This window comes from Silurus aristotelis (genome assembly GCF_946808225.1).
Source record: "Silurus aristotelis genome assembly, chromosome: 22".
Classification (NCBI taxonomy): Eukaryota; Metazoa; Chordata; class Actinopteri; order Siluriformes; family Siluridae; genus Silurus; species Silurus aristotelis.
Window position 1 is genome coordinate 19,136,674 of NC_139595.1, and position 19,974 is coordinate 19,156,647.

Below are 19,974 nucleotides of genomic sequence, written 5' to 3' on the forward strand. Positions count from 1 at the left end.
ATTTAGCCGAGGAAAAGATAAAACCAAGAAGCAGGAGGTAGCAGGAGGTCTCCGTGCCCTCTCCCCCACAGCGCAGTGATGCTCCTTGTGGCATCTCCGCTCCTCATTATTGCGCTCTGTCAGTCACACAGCAGCATCCGTTTCATTCAGAACGCCGCTTTGTCAGGCGCAATCTGGGTAATTGCAGGTGGCGAGCTGGGCCTTATTCAGCTACGCTAATTACGGTGACGTCGAAGATGAAGAGGCGAAGCTGCCTCAGGAAGAGAGCGCTACAGGAGGCAGAGTGGAGAAGGGACAGTATGATCATGAGAGACAGAGAGAGAGAGAGAGAGAGAGAGAGAGAGCAAAAGAGAGGAACAGCCTAACCCATGATTAGAGAGGTTATTATTGGGCATTGTGACAATGTAATGGCAGAGGGCTAGAGCGGCTTGGAGCACAAAGCCTCTGATCTTAAACACATGCATACACACACACACACACACACACACACACACACACACACACACACACACACACACACACACACACACACACACACAGGAAGAATTGGGCTCATTTCATTTATAGGAAGTAATTCCACACAGAGCTAGAATCACGCAGAGGTCCACAGGGGTCGCATTTGTAAGAATGACTCAGTGCTAAGCATCGTATCATTGTAAAACGTATTAGCAAAAACTACCCTAAGATCCATTATCTGCACTACCTGGGTGTTTGCAGCGCTAAGAAACTGCACATGGGTCCTAATGTCCTAGTATTAACACAACAGAACGATAAAACACTAAGCGTTTCATTGCTAATTAGCATCTGTAACATGTTAGCGCACTCACACTGCTTCGGAGGGCAGGTTGATCATAGGGTAAATGTGACTCATTTAACAATAAAAGATCTGAACTTCAAAGTAATTAGGGCATTAGGATGGCTTTATTGAACTGCGAATTCCATCATAAAAGCATTTATTTACAATTTTAAATAAATTTTAACTCTTCATTTTCTCCGTTTGGACTAATGTTGAATGAAACTCAGGAGATACAGTGTTAGATTGTGTTCTATGGATGAATGCTATAAGTTCTACAGGGTTTATGCTCTAGATAACTTCACATTTTTACATGCATTAGTCGTGTTTACAAGCACTAGGATTATTTTGCCAACAATAAACCCAGATATTTTGCTCCAGCTTCAGCTTCAGGTAACCAAACTGTATTTTATGTACTAGATTTATATATAAGAACAGACTTATTATTTGTAATTGCTAAATAGCTGGCAGACTGCATACCCTGGTGCTGCATTAACCCAGTAACAGGCTCCTAATGCACCAATGGAAGTGTGTCAAAATAATCTAAACTCATTCCTACACTGGTGTGTTATAATGAAGCTAAAGTTAGAATTTGAACACTCTACAAACCGAGACATTTTAGGTATAAAATGAGGCTGTAGGATATAAAGTACAGTAATTTAGGAAAAATAAAGGAGGTAAAAAAAAAATATCAAAGAAAAATCAATAAACAAAATTAGACTCAGGCAGCAAATCGTCCTCAGAAGTACATTTATTGTAGGACTTCTTAAAAATTTTTATTACAGCAGTAGAACTTCAGTCTACTAAAAAACCACACACACACACACACACACACACACACACACACACACACACACACACACACACACACACACACACAAACACAAACATACACACATACAATGTCATCACCGACCCCCTTCCAACAGTGGGCACACTCCCTGTACCTCACCTCACCAGTCAATAGAGCGGATCTCATCACGAGCCGAACGCTTCATCGTCTGCTCTCACCGTTACACTTTCTTCCAATAGCTCTGTTTCACACAGCGTGGATTACACAACACAAAACTCTTGTTTTTAAGTGCCTATAAAAGCACAATCACCATTTCCCAAATCGCCATGATGCCGTTCTGCCCGTAGGTCTCTGAGACGTGCAGAATGAGAAACGTCTAACGGCTCACGTTAGCTCCCCGGAGAGGCCCAGAGTGTGATCCGAGAAAAATAAAAGATTCTCTTTTAAATTTCCTTTCTAATGAAAAAAACACACCTGGTAACGCACATTTCCATGATAGGAGTGTTATTACTGCTATCCTCACAGCACGAGACCCCTGATCTACACCAGGTTTTTATTAATAAATAAATAAATAAATAAATAAATAAATAAATAAATAAATAAATAAATAAATTCCCTGGTTTGCCATTGCCTTACTTTTCTGTTTTGAAAAACAGATAAAAAGGCGTGTGGCCTGTTTAACCTGTTAGTCTCAGTGGAAAAGTGGTAACAGAAAGATTAATTTTTCTTAAGGTTTATTTAATATCACCTTGTCATGGGCCACTATGCAATTTTGCAATGGATTTTGCCTAAGATGAGTTCTTTCCTTTATCCCTCTTTCCTTCCTTTCTATCCTTCATGTATTTTATTACCTAATATTTCCTTTCTTCCTCTCGCTTTCCATCCTTTCTTCCTTACATAATTTTTTCCTTCTGTTTCTTAATTTCTTTCACTTATGTCCTTCCTTACTTCCTTCCATTTCTCCTTCCTTTCTCTTATATACTTCCTTCTTCCTCTCTTTTTCTTATGTGCACCCTTCCTTCCTTCCTTCCTTCCTTCCTTCCTTCCTTCCTTCCTTCCTTCCTTCCTTCCTTCCTTTCTCTTTACTGTTTTCATCCTCTCCCTTCCCTTTGTTCCTCTCCCTCCATCACACAGGCATCAGGATAAGAAGCTAACAGACGTCGTGTGCAGCAGATACATTGATCAGCATGTGGCACCTGGACAGGATCCTGATGAATAATTTACATGAAGCTGTCATCTGATTCTTGCCATAACTCAATAATCACTTGACATTTATTTAGTGCAAACGGGATTACGCTTCTGCAGAAGCACCTAACTTAAGTCCGGCTGAAAAATGCTCAAAATGTCAAATCAGCCAGAACCTTAATGAGTAAAAGGTGGCTGCTAACGATCGGGGCTGAGAGGGAGGAGAAGAGAGGTGAGAAGAGCAGAGCAGAGCATGTTTCTGCAGCTCACACTGAGAACTCCTACTCGCTTCACACTCGTTCACAGAGAACGATGGAGATAAGCTTTGAAGTCAGCTGACTGCGTAATTAGCCGCCGTTCGTACAGCGGCGCCAGTGCATGCGCTAAATCGATGCATCGGCCCTTATTGTGCATTTCGGTGACTCAGAAGCCTTTGTTGCAGGTTTCCTATGAGCCAGAAATAAAACGCAGTTTGGATCGAGGCTGTCTCTTCCCACGCACACAGCGAACCGGGCCTGAGAACTGATAGAGAAAGAGAGGGGAAGCTAGGAGGAGTGTGTTCATACGCCATTAGATCACTGCTGTGTAACGTGCTGCTCTACAGTGAAACATTCACACGCATTTCCGATCAGGTTTAAAGAATGCCTATGTAACCTTTAGCGCCCTCTACTGCATGTTATTAATTAACTAATTTACATTTAATTAAGATCATAGTTTCTAAATTGCAGCTACATTTGACTCCTAAGTTGCCTTTTAAGGAGATAAACCAGAAACTAGGAGGCGGAGCTTATTTCAGGGCCAGAAAAAATGAAAAGCGCAAGGTTAAAGATCTGTTTTTCTATATTACTTTAATAAGAGAGCATTGTTAGCAACACACACACACACACACACACACACACACACACACACACACACACACACACACACACTTTAAGTTATGATAAACAAAACAGCCAAAACCAACACACTATGCCTTTGTGAAAGTATGCATTAAAGTGTGTGCGTACAAATGAGTTCCACTCCAGAAATATCTCTGTAGACGTAGGGTGAAGATCACCATGGAAACAGATGGCTTTCGTACAAATCACAGAAGCCCTGCACCAAAATGTTCATGTTCCTTTAAGAGCATGCACACACAAATGCATGCTACACACACACACACACACACACACACACACACACACACACACACACACACACACACAGCTTCTTAGCAATAAAAGAGAAAACAGTACTACAACTCAAGCTAATTCTACAGCATAATAAACAATAACAGCAACACACACACACACACACACACACACACACACACACACACACACACACACACACACACACACACACACACACACACACACACACACACTCCAATAATGCACTACTAGGTTTTCTATCAGAAATTCCACATCTATTATTTTGGGCGGATTTCTGTGGTAAAAGAAGAATAAAACAGCACCAGGACACACAGTTGAAGGAAAATCATCAACCATGAGGTGTTTTAAGTATTTCTGCTTCATTATTCTACTGTTAAAGCATGATAGAGTGTTTTATTTCTCAATTTAGTAGTATATACTAATCTGTTTCAAACTCAGGAGCTCGCTAGTTAGCACACTAGCGTGCGGTGACGGTGATGCTAATCACTTCACTGTAAAGCATGCAGCTGAAGTAAATTCACCCATTTTACTATTAATTCCATGTGAATTCGGATAATTTATGGATCCATAATACATCAATGCATAATTTACCTGCAATGTATTTACCGCTGCTACTCGCTAGCATACAATCTGCAATCAAATGACACAACAGACTTTTCTGTTTCTAATCTAAAGAAAGGCAAGCTAGCATTAGCTAACTAGCAGAGTTTCCAGACAAATGATGAGTAAATGAGAGCAGCTGGTTTTATTTATTAGCAGATATTTCACAGTTTCTAGTTATAGTGGCTGTGAAAAGGTTTTATGGTTTTTGAGAAACACAAATCTTCCTTAGGTTTTAATGATAAAAGGCAGAAACACACAGGAATTGGACAGTGAATGAGTAGATGAAAGTTCTGTGGAGTCCAAACATAACATTTGTGTCTCTAAAAGAAGAACTTGTGTGAGATGGAGAGCGGGAGAGAAGATGTGATCAGACTCCCTCACCCCCACACTCACACATGGAGGTGGAAGTTTAATGGTTTAGCGTTGTTTTGGAGCAGTGAAGGTTCCAGAAAGTGAAATAAATCCTGATTCAGTTCCGTCTGGACTGCGGCTCATTGGAAGCGACTTCACTGTACAACAAGACGATGAGCCGAAGCGCACGTCTGAGTTCTGTACGTGTTATTTAGAGAGTAAACTGGAGTCTGGAGTGATATCGATCATGGAACCACCTGTTTAGACACTGCACCTCAATCCTTCTGAACTGCTCTGAGATGAACTGGATCACATGGTCAAAACCAAATCTCCAACTAGTGAAGAACAACTTTGGCAAGTTTTACAAGAGGCACAGCAACGTATTTCAGCTAAAAGTCAAGAAACAAAGTGTCCAGATTTTCCAATGAAAATAAAGTGGAACATCTGGATTTGTTTGGTCAAAGGAAATATTACATTATTACATAATACAGATGTTACATTACGGAGTTTGTTGCATAAAAACAAAAGGAACATACACGTTCTCTCAAAAACCATAAACACTGTTGATAGACTCTGGAATTACACCTTAACATGCTTCATTTAAGTGATTTTGAAAATCTTGTGTTTCTATTTTTTTTGTTTTAAAACGATAATCTACATGTTCATCCTCGCTCTTGTCCTTTTATTAGTTATTAGCTGAATAGCTGATGAATACGCCAGAAGTTTAAGAGGTTAAACTGCTTCACTGCAGATGCTTTTTTGTAACGTTTAATCCGAAGACCTTGTTCTGCTCTCTCTTGCTTTTTCTCTCTCCCTGAGCAAACAGTGCTGAGTAAGTGACTGGTGTAGTGAACCCTCCGGAAAAGAAGGACAGCTTATAAATATTTAATGCAAACACAAACGCGAGCCTCGCTAATATCCTCATTCAGCGCTCAGGCATGTGGGAAAAAAAGAGGGAGGAATCAAGAGATCTCCCGAAAGATTAATCAATAAAATTCGTGATAAACGTCGCAGCACAGATTGATGTGCTGATTGAGTGCAGATTTTCTTTTTTCTTTTTTTTTTTCTTTACAGAACAAGTGAACATCTCACTGCATTTTTCTTTATTAGAGCTCAACACGTGGCTGAACCCACGTTTCGTTCATCATAAGAGTTCAACGATTCAGTCTTATTAAAAGACTCAAGACCTAACTTTATTCCTCGAATACTATTTGTGACAGTAAATCATTTATTTATTTGAAGGTAAATCGACTCGATCGTGGGTGAATGAAACCCTGCAGATCCCTTAAACATCCTGAGGATCAGATGCTGCTTCTTGAATCGATGCTAAAACTCTTCGCTGTTTCAATCAGGGTCTGATTAGGAAGAGGTGAGGGATGATGAAGAACTTTACACCACCCAATCAGCAGCTCTGATCTCTCAGATAAAGACTGGAGAGGAACAAACTTTCACGAGGAAATAATCAAATGTGGTGGTTTTTCAATAGCAATTCCCAGGGTGCCAAAACTTTTGGAAGACACTAAATGCATTATCTTGTGTCACATCTCACAGTGTGGCAAAAATCCTGCACGCTGACAGTGAATCTAATAAAGCATTACAAATTAGACAACGGCCATCATGATGATGATGATGATGATGATGACGGTGTGTGTGTGTGTGTGTGTGTGTGTGTGTGTGTGTGTGTGTGTGTGTGTAAGGGGAAAAAAAAAGCTGCACATTTGCCACCCACTCAATTCTCTGAGTCAACTCATCCTGCACCAAGCGTGGGAGAGAGAGAGAGAGAGAGAGAGAGAGAGAGAGAGAGAGAGAGAGAGAGAGAGAGAGAGAGAGAGAGAGACAGAGAGAGAGAGAGAGAGAGACAGAGAGACAGAGAGAAAGAGAGACACAAGGAGATGGACGTATACAGGGATATAAAGAGAGAGAAATAGTGAGACCAAAAGTAACAGAAAACAATAGAGAACGATATAAAAGAGAGAGATAGATAGAGAGACACAGAAAGAGGGAGATAGAAAGAGAGAAAAGGAGAGGAAGAGAAAGTATAAAACTGATAAAGAGAGACAGGCCTTAAAAAAGAGACAGAGATAAATATATGAAGAGAGAGAGAGAGAATAAAATAGAGATTTGTGTTTCAAACAAAAGCCACCATCACTCCTCTTTCTCTCTCTCATCCTGTGATGGGGTGATGTGATGATGGAGTGAGTGTGTGATGAGGCGATAGTGTGATGGAGGTGTGAGTCTCAGCCTTAAGAATAAATCTGATAATTTCACTCCTCACAGGAACGACAGAAAGAACGAGTGAACCCTAAAACAAGAAGAACATGAAAGCTCTGATGAAAATGTAAAATGGACTTTTTTGTCTACTGGAATGAATGAACAGAAGATGCAGACGAGAACATCCAGGAGAGAATGTGGTTAGGAATCAGACAGACTTTAGAGCGGAGCTGAATAATAAACACAGCGCAGGAGGACAAACTTCACTCTTTCATTTGGCTTTCAAAACACACAGCGTATGCAAAAACGGACGACGCCCAAAACCACGGACACTGAGCCTGAAACCTCCTCACAACAACAGCACGACTACAGCAGCACAAAAAAACCTCCCCAATAACCTTTTGTTTAAAGCTGATGGTCTAAAAATCAGGCAACCTCAGAAACATGAACTAAACACAAGTGTACCGAAGATCCTGGAAGCTTCTGGAGCACGTTGAGGATAGAAAAATCGGACGATTTGTGACCGATTAGCTTAAACAATATTCATTTGCTCCTCAGATCACTTCAGCTTTTGTGAAGTACACAAACGTTAGATTTATGTAACTGCATAAAACTACTCTAAATACCAGGACCATTCAGAGGAACATACGATTGGTGTTTGTTTTTTGAACATCTCATTCCATATTTAGTCCCTATTTGCTGTTATAATAACCTCCACTCATCTGGGAAGATGTTCCACTAGATTTTGTGGAGATTTAGCCATAAGGGTGTTAGTAAAATCAGGAAGTGATGTAGGTGAGAAGGTAAGGAGGCCTGGAGTGCAGTCAATGTTCACATTTCAGGTTTTTAGCAGGAAACATGTTTGTAAAGAACAGGGGCTTTGTCATGCTGGAGCAGGTTTGGGTCTCCTAGTTCAAGTGAATGAAAAATTTCATGCTACAACATCCAAAGACGTCCTCAACAAATTGTGATCCTGCCCTTTTCTTCTCAAGACTGCCTGCTTCATCCTGATGCTCTACCTCTGGACAGGGTTCTCTTTATTTGGAGACCACTCTGTGCAGCTGGAGATGGTTCTACTTGAAAAGCCTAAAGATCCATGAAGTTACTGAGCAACTCAAGAATAATGAGGATGGATTGTGTGTCTTCAACTTTGTAGTACAAATTCGTGGAGGAACCACCTATGGCTGGAAAAGTCAGGTGTCCCAATATTTCTGGCCATAAAGTGTAACTGCGAATAAAGACGGAAATGATGAAATTTTAATTTCTTTAAATTGATAGAAACAGAAATTACAATCCTGTGATTTTAGTCTAACTTTTTATTTTTAAAAAGTGTTTTAAAGAAATCTTTATGAAATTCCGCCACAAAATCATAAATTTCTCTTTATTCTGCACCACGAAAACCACAGCACTTAAAGTGTTTAGATAAACGAGTGCAGGGTGAAGTGGGGAGTTTTCCAGTAGAGAGAGAGAGAGAGTGTGTGTGTGTGTGTGTGTGTGTGTGTGTGTGTGTGTGTGTGTGTGTGTGTGTGTGTGTGTGTGTGTGTGTGAGAGATATTCAGCAATCCTGGCATTCGACCAGAACAAAACACCAGAGAGATCAGTTACTGATTTCCTCAGGCCAACGCTGATTCATTAATTGTGCTTCACTTTACACACACACACACACACACACACACACACACACACACACACACACACACACACACACACACACACACACACACACACACACACACACACAAAAACACTACACTAGGACAACTTTAAATTATTCATGCAGCCTGAAGTCCTGAAGTGAATATTTTTGAATAATCAATAGAGACAGAGGACAAGAGAGGAGTAAAGAGGAAAAAAGAAAAAATGATGGTGATTAGAGTAATGAAGGTATAGAGAGAAAAGAGAAAAAAGAATGAAAACAGTAAGAAAACAACAAACAGCATGTGAAGGAAAAATCACATGAAATCAATGTAGTTTCCAATCAAAACAAAAGCGCACCATGTTATGGAAATGCAGTTCTGTGCTATTATACGTTAGCAAGCAAGAGTGTGAGGATGATGATGAATTATAAAGTACTGACGCTGATGGCGATGAATACGATGTGATGATGGTGGTGATATGGTGATGATTATGCTGCTGATGGTGGTGATGATGAAGATGGTGATAATGGTGATGCTGCAGCTACTGATGGTGGTGGTGGTAATGTTGTTTAATGATGCTGCTGATGTTGGTGATGATGATGATGATGATGATGGTGATGTTTCAGGTATTTTTTGTACTTATGAAAGTGAGAAGTTGATCTGTGGAGTGTTTTATGTGTTTGTAGGTCAGACAAAACAGCTTCTTGCTGCGGGATGCACCTCATCTGAATTTTTTATAAATTACTTTTAATGTGTGGTTGTGTGTGTGTGTGTGTGTGTGTGTGTGTGTGTGTGTGTGTGTGTGTGTGTGTGTGTGTCTGTGTGTGTGTAAATCCACATCTTCTGACCAATCAGAGCACAGAACACGGCATCGCTGTGTTGAGTGCAATACATCTCAAAGTAATTATTATTCTGCACAGATATTATTTACACTATAAAATGATGTCATCACCATACAAAATACTGCATAGTCATTTCCATAAGACACTTAACCAGGAATGTGTGTGTGTTGGACTAAATCCTTCCTGGAAGCTTGTAGTGTGTTAATTAACAGTGTGAGACTTATTGAGAGCTGCACACACACACACACACACACACACACACACACACACACACACACACACACACACACACACACACACACACTCTCAGAGCTCTTCATTTCTAATCCTCGTGGCTTTTCCCTAAAGGACGCCCCTCGTGGGTTCAGTTAGTAAATGCTGCTATCTCTTCACTGCAGCAGGCCCAAGCTGCCTCGGCTTCTTTCCCATAATGCTCTGCTTCTGCTTGCTCGACTCTGTGTGTGTGTGTGTGTGTGTGTGTGTGTGTGTGTGTGTGTGTGTGTGTGTGTGTGTGTGTGTTGAATTCAGAGCTGTATATACTGTAAGGTACAGAATTCAGTACACACTGCTGAACTGTAACACCACTACTGAATGCACACACAGATCAGACTACACACACAAATAAGACAACACACACACACCAATCAGACTGCACACACATACATATAGATCAGACTAAAAACACACACACACAAACACACCTATAAGACAGCACACACAGATCAGATTACACACACAGATCAGACTGCACACACCTATAAGACTGCACACACAGATCAGACAACACACACACCAAGCAGACTGCACACACACACACACACACACACACACACACACACACACACACACACACACACACTTACAGATCAGACTAAACACACACCCATCAGACTGCACACACACACACACACACACACACACACACACACACACACACACACACACACACACACACACACACACACACAGATCAGTCTATTTATCAGTAATTTATTAGACTGCACACACACGAATTAAACTGCACAGATCTGACTGCACACACCACAGATCAGACTACAAACACACAAATCAGAACTTTCATCCGGAATCTTAATAAATCAGACAAAACGGCGAGTTTGAATGGAATCGTTTATCATGCTCCGTCTCCCGGTCAAATCAAAACACACCTCACATTCCTCACACATCAATATTCAGCGGGTGTGATGTTATCGGACGCAGTCGTTTTGATTAATTTCACCGTGGTAAAGGTTCATCAATCATCACTCCTGCTGCTGACTTCGATCCAAATGGATTTTCAGCTCCGGGTTTTAAACACACGAGCGTCTCGGGCAGCTCGCTTCTCACCCCCGCGCTGAGGAGGACACAGAGAAGATCTGAAATCTCAGCCTCTGTGTATAAGTGTGATAAAGATGTGCCCCGGGCGGCAGTTTGGACCGACGCACACACATACACACACACACACACACACACACACACACACACACACACACACACACACACACACAGACACACACAGTCTGTTTATTAGGGCATGACCGAAAATCTTTTCCATACCATGACGATCAGCCACAAATTATTAAAATACAACACAACAAACAGAAGAACATGAAATAACAACTAGATGTCTGACATTTATTCAAATAAATAATTATATACCATCAAATATTTTCACAGCAAATGTTTCAGTGATCGTCTTCCTACTAATCTGCACTGAGAATTATGTAATTCCTTGAAATCTGTGCATCTGAGATACAAGTTGGGGAAAAAACATGGAAGTCTCCTTGTTAGCAACAAGCTAGCAGGCTAACAAGTGACGATTGAGGTAGTGTATATTTTCCTCCAGTAGAGTGTTGTACAATCAAGACTTGAATACATTGAATTGTGTATTTATTAAAAAGAGGTAAAAAAAATTACAGAGCATTACTTCAAATGCATTACACTTCAGCTGCCAAACAGACGTTCATAGAAACCTTGAATTTGCTTTAGTGCTAGTCTGTGCTAGTGTGTGCTAGTCTGTGCTAGTGTGTGCAAGTCTATGCTAGTGTGTGCTAGTCTATGCTAGTCTGTGCAGATCCAATGAGATGCAGTAGGGTTTTTAGGGTGCCATTACTTTTGTACCTAGGAAAATGTGTAAATGTTCCTGTGTAGGATGTTCTGAATATGTCTGATCATTAGGATGCTACAAAAGAGAGAGAGAGAGAGAGAGAGAGAGAAAGAGAGAGAGAGAGAGAGAGAGAGAGAGAGAGAGAGAGAGAGAGAGAGAGAAAGTAAAACACTAATAAACTGCGTTTTGCATTGAACAAACGGTCTGTAATACACACAGGAAGTGAGCGCTCACTTTCCTTCCTCTCGCTCATCGTCTCATCGGCCAATCATCCGCTTCTTCTCACGAGATAAACATGAAAAATTACCTCAAAAAACAAACCAGCCAGAACCAAGCTCCTTTACAGTATCTTCGAAGAAATCAATACATCCACATTCTGTCAATTTCCCGCCTGTAACGCCGTCCTGAGAGCAGCGTGGAGGAAACCGGCATTACGGGTTAAAGGTTAAACAGGAATATGTTTGAATTTCGATTGGAAAAGGGCAGCAATTTGAGCTTTGAGGCTCACAGGAGGAGACCACCGAGGTCTTCAAACAGAATGCAAAATGTATGCGAGACGCAGCAGCAGATCAGCGAATCTCGCTCAGGATTTCTGTCTTAATCTGGAACCCTGTAGGAGAGAACTGCAAATGTGAGTGTATATAATATATAATTCAGTAAAACTACTATTTAAAGTCATGTATTTGTAAAATGTCCTCAGCCAGAAGTATAGGTTCTTCCTGAAACGGTTGGCGCAAAGTCCGAGGTACACAAGTGTATCGGACGTCTTTGGATGCAGTAACATTAAAATTTCCCCTTAAACCTGTTCAAGCATGACGATGCCCCTGTGCACAAAGCCAACTCCATAAACAGCTACTTTCCATGAGTTGGAGTGGTAGATCTACTGAAATAAATCCTATCGAACCCGTTTGGGATGAATGTGAACGCTGACTGCACCCCAGACCTCCTCACCTTCTTACCTACATCAATACCTGACTTTGCTCTAAATAAGGAAAAATCTCTCTCACAACACAGGACATGATTCAGAACATCTAACAAACAACAACAGAGAAGTCATCTCTCTCTCTCTCTCTCTCTCTCTCTCTCTCTCTCTCTCTCTCTAAAGGCATTGTGTTAAGAAACGGAACTACCTACACACAGAAATCTATTTTACTTTACAACGTCAAAAATCCTTTCAGAGAGAATACCACAAAAGAGAAAGATGTCAGACACTGCAGACTCGCTGAAACATGAACGAGAAGAACACAAGACCTTCTTTACTTTATCGCTATCAACCATTCATGACTCCTGAAAGAGTCACAGTCACAGTCCTGAATCCTGAACGCTGAATTCTGATCAGTCTGATGGCAAATCAAGGGTTTATATCAAATCACCTTATCGATCGTTATATTTCCCTCGATGCTCAACACAAAAGGATTAAACAGTTCATTACTGTAAAGACGGATGCTGATTTAACGTTTACTTAAAGGAGTCTCCAGCTCAAGAAATAAAAATCTTATGTGTTCAAATCAATTCGATTTTAAGTGTAAAGCGCTTTTAACAATGGACAATGTCTCAAAGCAGCTTTACACAAACACAGCACTTATTAAGTTTTATAAAAGAATGTAAAGTTTAGTGTCTATAAGTTTGTTTGTTATAATTTTAAGTTTGTTCTAATGAGTGAGTCAGTAGTGATTGTGGTGAAGGAAAAACTCTCTAAGATGGCATTAGAAACCTTATACCAGACTCAAAAGGGAACCCAACCTCATCACCAAATGTCCATTCGTTACAGTTCCGTCATTGTTCAATGTGTACTGTTCAATCAGAGGTCGACCAATAGTGGAAAAGTAGAAAATGTTTTCCAATACGGATAACTAGATTGTACTTACGGATATACGGATATACTATAATGGATTAATCAACTGATAGTTAAATAAAAAATAAAGAAAACACTCCATGTAAATTAGTACTGAACTTTATTACAAAAATCAATAAAAACAGTACTTAATCATGTAAATGTGCTCAATTATTATAATTAATATTCATACATTTATAATTATAAAAAAATATAAAAAGAATTATATAATCATTCATTTTCTCTCGCTTATCCACAATTCGGGTCGCGGGGGCAGCAGTCTAAGCAGGCCCCCGGCTTCGACTGCTGCCCAATCCTCACAGCACCATCCCTTACGGTCCCTCCTGCAGGTGGTGAGCCCACGGGAAGGCGGCCCCACGTCACGGACCTTGATATTTCCCTCGTAAGGGACCCCCGGAGCATAGAGGGTTAAGGGCCTTGCTCAAGGGCCCAAGAGTGGCAGCTTGGCGATACCGGGGCTTGAACCCCAGACCTTCCGATCGGCAACCCAGCGCCTTAACCGCTGGAGCCACCACTCCCCCACTGGTGCCTCGTGTGAGGACAATAATTATATAATTATATAATCAATGAATTCTAAATAATGTATATATAATATATCGCTTTCCGTGCAGCGCACAGCCTCACGTGCAAAAACAAACAGCATGTGCCTCTAGAGGCCGCTTTCGTAATGACAGCGGACCGGAAGCCGGAAAAACTATCGGTAACAATTTTTGCCGAAAGCTACAGCAGTCTACATTTTGTGCAGATTAACCGTCAAAACCGATGTATCGGTCGACCTCTACTGTTCAGTGATGGATGCTTAAAAGCAGAACTGTTCATGCAAACTGTGATCCTGAACACATTGTAGCAGACTGCTGATATTTATTACAGTCCAAATCCAGTCTTAAAATTCTCGAGTTGCTTAGTAACTTCATTGAGCTTTAGGCAGAGGTAGGACGTTTGGATAAATTGGGTAGAAGAGAAGAAAAAGAACACGAACACTCGCCTCTTACAAATCACATGGACGTTATTATGATAATCATTATTGTTTTGTTGTTTTTGCGTCTGCGCATCACCTCCACACACTAAAACGGTAATATTACACACTGGATCCTATAGAAAGTTAATTGCAGTACAGTATGGTGTAGAGACGGGATGGAGGGATTAATAAACCGCTCTCTCTGCACTGCACATGTGGTATAAAGGGAATTCAGACAGGAAAAAGAAAATAAACAAAGTGGGAGGGAAGTGAAATAAAAAAATATTGCAGCTTATTAGATTTCTCCAACACGCCACAAACCATGTTCCAGTATACAATTATATCAACGGCTAATTTGAGCGAGGGATAAACGGGGAGCGAGGAGGTTTACGGCCCTGATTAAAGCCAATGGTGGTTTTATCATCTTGCACAAAAGGAGGAGAAGATGGAAAGAAAAGATGTTGGTTTTGCTATTTTTGTGACAATCTGGTGGTTTAATTTAAGCGAGGACCCGAGTTAATTATTACTGCATAAAACCTAAAACCTCTGGAAACTATTTAAGTTGAATGAGTTGATCTCCTCAAGCCTTTCAGAAATCCCATACATTTAGTTTTAAAACATGACGTAAGCCTACAAAAATCCTAACAATTCTGCTACTCAAAATCTGCCAAAAACTTTTCAAGCCTGAAAGTCACACGTTCTGAACAACTCCACGGAGATGCAGAAGAGACGCAACCTATAATTCGCATTACAACTTTAATCACCATCTTTTGTGATTTGAGGGAAAAAAAACAACCCAGAACCTCGACCAATCTTCTCCAGTCCCTGATCTCCAATCAATATTCAAGATTCAGTCTCTCATTTGCATATCAAGCTCGACATCAGGCTCGTGCTCGCACGATGTGCTGGAAGATTACGCCTTCTTTTTCTCCCGAGAACGTTCTAGGAACCAGATGAATGTACGTTTGATTGTGCATCTTGGTGCGAGCTGCTTCGGCGAGGGGTCCTTATTCACGCAGACAAGCGCCATTGGCCCCGATTATGACTTCACCTCGCTGATGAGGCGCAATAACAGCGAAACATCGAAAACACGGTGGATCGGAATGACGGCATGAGACAAGCTGATGATATAACATATTCCTATAGAAGTAATATAACTAATATTTACTTTATACCTACTTCTTTGATTCTCTGTGTTATTTAGTAAAATAAAAAATACGCTCAACACGTCACTGACTGTAAAAGCTTCTGAAACTGGAGACTCCTTCCATAATCCATATCGAAAACAAACAATTTAAAACATCAGTACTAAAGAGCGTCGGGATTAGACATCCCTGTGAACCAGGTGTTGCTATGGAAACCGTAACGTAATCGGAAAGAGCCCATTTAATACAAACCTGGGCTACTGTCAGAGCTGGAGATTTAATCAACACCTTCTTGTGCCCAAGCTGTGGCTGAATCTGAACGGCTTTTATTCAGCAGCTCTAATATTTATACACACCATTTAACCCAAAATCCTGCAGTTATTTCACATCTATTTTTCCGTACGCTCTTTCCTCTTCAGAAGGATGAATTCTTGCCTGCTGTTGATTCACTCTTTCCTCCCTACACATTATAATTAGAGCCGTACGAGACGAATCTGTTTATCCATGACACCTTTTATGTTTGTGGATCAGACACTCCAGCTTTTACTCCATGTTCTGACTTAGGATTTATTTCACATTTAGGGGCACATACTAATATCAAATATTATAGTGATAAAAATGTTACAAAGCCACACGAGTTGCCGGTGCTGATTGGAAGCATGTGAGATTCCTGCTATTTGTTTGTTTTGGATATTTCAGTTTCAGAAATGATTGTGAGCCTCAGGGGAATGAAAATGTTATTGCTGTTTGCTCAGTCATTGTTCTAATCAGGTGGAAATTGCACTCTGTGTGTGTGTGTGTGTGTGTGTGTGTGTGTGTGTGTGTGTGTGTGTGTGTGTGTGTGTGTGCAGATGTCAGGATGCAGTGTGTCAGAACACACAGTTCACTTTTCACCCAGGAACACACTGTTGTTCCTGTGATGTCTTTATCACCTCGGATTGGTTTCTGTGTTGAATCAGAAGCTGAAATGTAGCTCGAGGCTTTTTTGACTATTTTTATTGTCTTTGAAAAGAAACAGGGCCTAAAGCAGATTTATGCAGCGCTCGCACCGACAACCATGTGATGCAACACGGCAGAGTGGGTGGGGCAAGCAACAAGCAAAATGCACCTATATGCAAATGAGAAACAAAACGACTGGTGCCACCTAACAGGAGCTAGAAATGGTTGTGTTTCTTCTTTTTCTGAAAATAAAAAAATTATCCCATGTTAAAATCATTGGGTCTTATTTACAGAGGCCACGCCTCCTTCATTGGGTCTTGCATATACAGAGGTCACACCTCCTTCACTGGGTCTTTCACAGGAGCCACACCTCCTATACTAAGTCTAATACACACAGAGGCCACTCCTCCTTCACTGGGTCTTACATACCATAAAGCTATGCCTCCTTAAATAAAGTCTAATTTATGTTGAAGCCATGCCTTACTTACTGCACATAGTCCACACCTACTTCACCATGTCCTACATATAAAGAGGCCACACCTCCTTTACCATGTCCTACATATAAAGAGGCCACACCTCCTTTACTAGGACTGACAATTAAAACACAAAAAGTGCAGCCCTGGTGTGTAACAGGTTTTCGCACAATGGTTTTAAACAGGTGAACTGGAAAATCCAGCCTCATAACGCTTGTATTGATCCAGTATTGAACACTCGCTCCTCAGGGATCTGCTGAGGGTTTCTCTCCCTGATAATTTGCATGTTTGTGGGTGTGTATGTAGGTAAAATGTGACTCAGTGTCCCTCAAAACTTTCACTGGAATAAAAGTACAAAAGTGTTTGCCTTCAAATGTACTTAAGTATCCAAAGTACTATGATTTATTATAACAATAATGTTCCTATTATCATTTTTATCACAAGACTCTTTATGCAACTCAATTTATGTGAAAAGTCTCTAACGTGACTCTCAGCACAATTGTTCATAATAATAATTACTTCTTTTCAACGACTAAGGTGTTGTGGCGAGTGTTGTGGTGAGTCAGGAGTTTCCTCCATCATTCATTTTTCTCGAAATTGACACTAAACTGTATGTTGGTGAGGGTGTGTAGGAGTAGATACCACCAAATGACGATGGCGTTTCTAGCTTGAATGAAGCCCTGAGTGAACCACACCATCACTCAAACATCTCCCACATTGATTAGTTTCAGCTTTGTAAAGCTCATCTTTGCTTCAGCTCTCGTCACTGGATGAGTTTTATATTCTCACAGCAGTCCACAAATCTGAACACGTTTCTGAGAGCTTCCATTTCATGTATAAATATCACCCTAAATGTATTTATCACACAATTAAAAAACACGTCATTGTGCCCAATTTATCGAACTACACTCCAATTAAACGTAACTAAATCAATAAGTGCTGTTTAACTACAATCCGACTAGACGACGAGGCTGGAACTTGTTGCTACACACAGTATGATAAACTACACACTATAAATTATAATGTTATGCAGCTAAAAGAAATATCGTGTCTCTATGAGTAAAAGCACAGCAGGCAACAGCATAACCGAAGTGATATAACAGTTATTAACCTGTTTCATTAAATGCATTATCCTTTACTACCCTCATAACGAGATGAGTGATAGAGCCGCAAACACACCTTCATCTTCTGCACATTTCCTCCCTACTACTTTCCTCTTTTTTTTTTTTTTTCGTCAGAGGTTGCAAAAGTCTACAAACCCTTCACTCAGTTGAAGTTCTGACTGCAATTTTTCACTTAAGGTTAAAGTAAAGAAGTTTAGGTTCTGACATGTACTTCATTAAAAAGTCATTATTACTACCTGTTTTAGTGTCACGCTGTAACTGAACCACACATCATAATTTATTAATACTAATGAATGTATCCAGGCAGAAGATCCACCATATAGAACACAAGCAGAGAAAGATGATGATGATGATGATGATGATGATGATGATGATGATGATGATGATGATGATCAGGAATGTCTCTGTTCTCAGTCATGTTTCCATCACTGACTCCCTCTGTCTCATCCACGTTAACCCCAGATTTCTTACTGAATCCTGCCTGCTCACTGTGAGCTTCAGAAACTAGTCTACGTCTGTGTGTGAGAGAGGAAATGATCCACTAGTGGATTGAAAAACCGCACAATGACAGGAAAGTGGTCGATGTGCTGAAAACAGCGCAGTGAGAAGATAAAATATTGATGATGTCTCCAAATATATTAAAACATAAAATAACGAGTCTGTTTCCAAAATGTAAGAAATCGATATTTCTCTAAAAGTTCCAATATTTGTGTTGTTGTACAAAAAAAATCGTGAAGTACTGATACCCGAAAAATCTACTTTAGTACGATAATAAAGTATTTGTACTTTATTACTTCCCACCTCTGATTTACGCAAATCCAAATTCAGCATGGGTAGAAATTTGCATGTATAAATATTTCACACGAGACTTCCCACGTGAATATTTCACACTATTCCAGAGAAATCATGCGTGTGAAACAGAAGCAATGGTGCTTTTGAGATAAACGAGTGTGTGTGTGTGTGTGAGAGAGAGAGAGAGAGAGAGAGAGAGAGAGAGTGTGGTATAGGCCCTGATCACCAATCAGCTCTCCTGAGGGAAGCATCAATAAGCCCCTCAGCCAGATGCCTGAGTCATGACAAGGGGAGAAATGGGGCTCGCCCTGGGGAGATCCAAAGAGCTGCTACGAGAAAATGCACATCTTTCTTTCTTTCTTTCTTTCTTTCTTTCTTTCTTTCTTTCTTTCTTTCTTTCTTTCTTTCTTTCTTTCTTTCTTTCTTTCTTTCTTTCTTTCTTTCTTTCTTTCTTTCTTCTCTTTTTAATCAGATCAGAAAGAAGGTTTGGACAGTTTCCTTTAACCTGTAAAATGCGTAAAAACGATTCCTTTAGTTAAATAGCTAAACAGCTGCGGGTGCCAATACTTTTATCTGTAATGGAACTCTATAGAAGCGTACAGGTATATGTGTTAAATGTTTTGTACTGTGCAATGAATTTAAACAAATAGGATGTTAATTTATACAAAAAAATTCATCTGTAGCATTTGCTGTTTAAATGTGTGATGATGATTTACAGATGTTGAACAGAAGCAACATCAGAAATGTCAATTTGTTTTTGCCTAAGCTGCATCTGTAACGTTTTCTATTCAACACTAGAAGGAAGGATATTTACACATCGGAGAAAGGTGTCTATTAAAGAGTCGCGTATTTATAACTCAGAGGTTCGATTCTAGCTCCGCCCACTTCACGTGTATGTTCGTTTCCATTATAAATGAAAATTGTTCCAGCAGAAACATCACATGTATTTTTTTTTTCCTTTGGTTATCAATCTCTTTTTTTACTATACAAATTTCTTCAGACGAATTTAGAAGAA

At 40.2% G+C, this 19,974-nt stretch overlaps 1 protein-coding gene across 4 annotated transcripts in view; it reads right to left on the reverse strand.

Moving 5' to 3' along the window:
- dlgap1a (discs, large homolog-associated protein 1a) overlaps positions 1-19,974 on the reverse strand; it is a 63,956-nt gene that overhangs the window by 26,424 nt on the left and 17,558 nt on the right. The window lies entirely within an intron of this gene.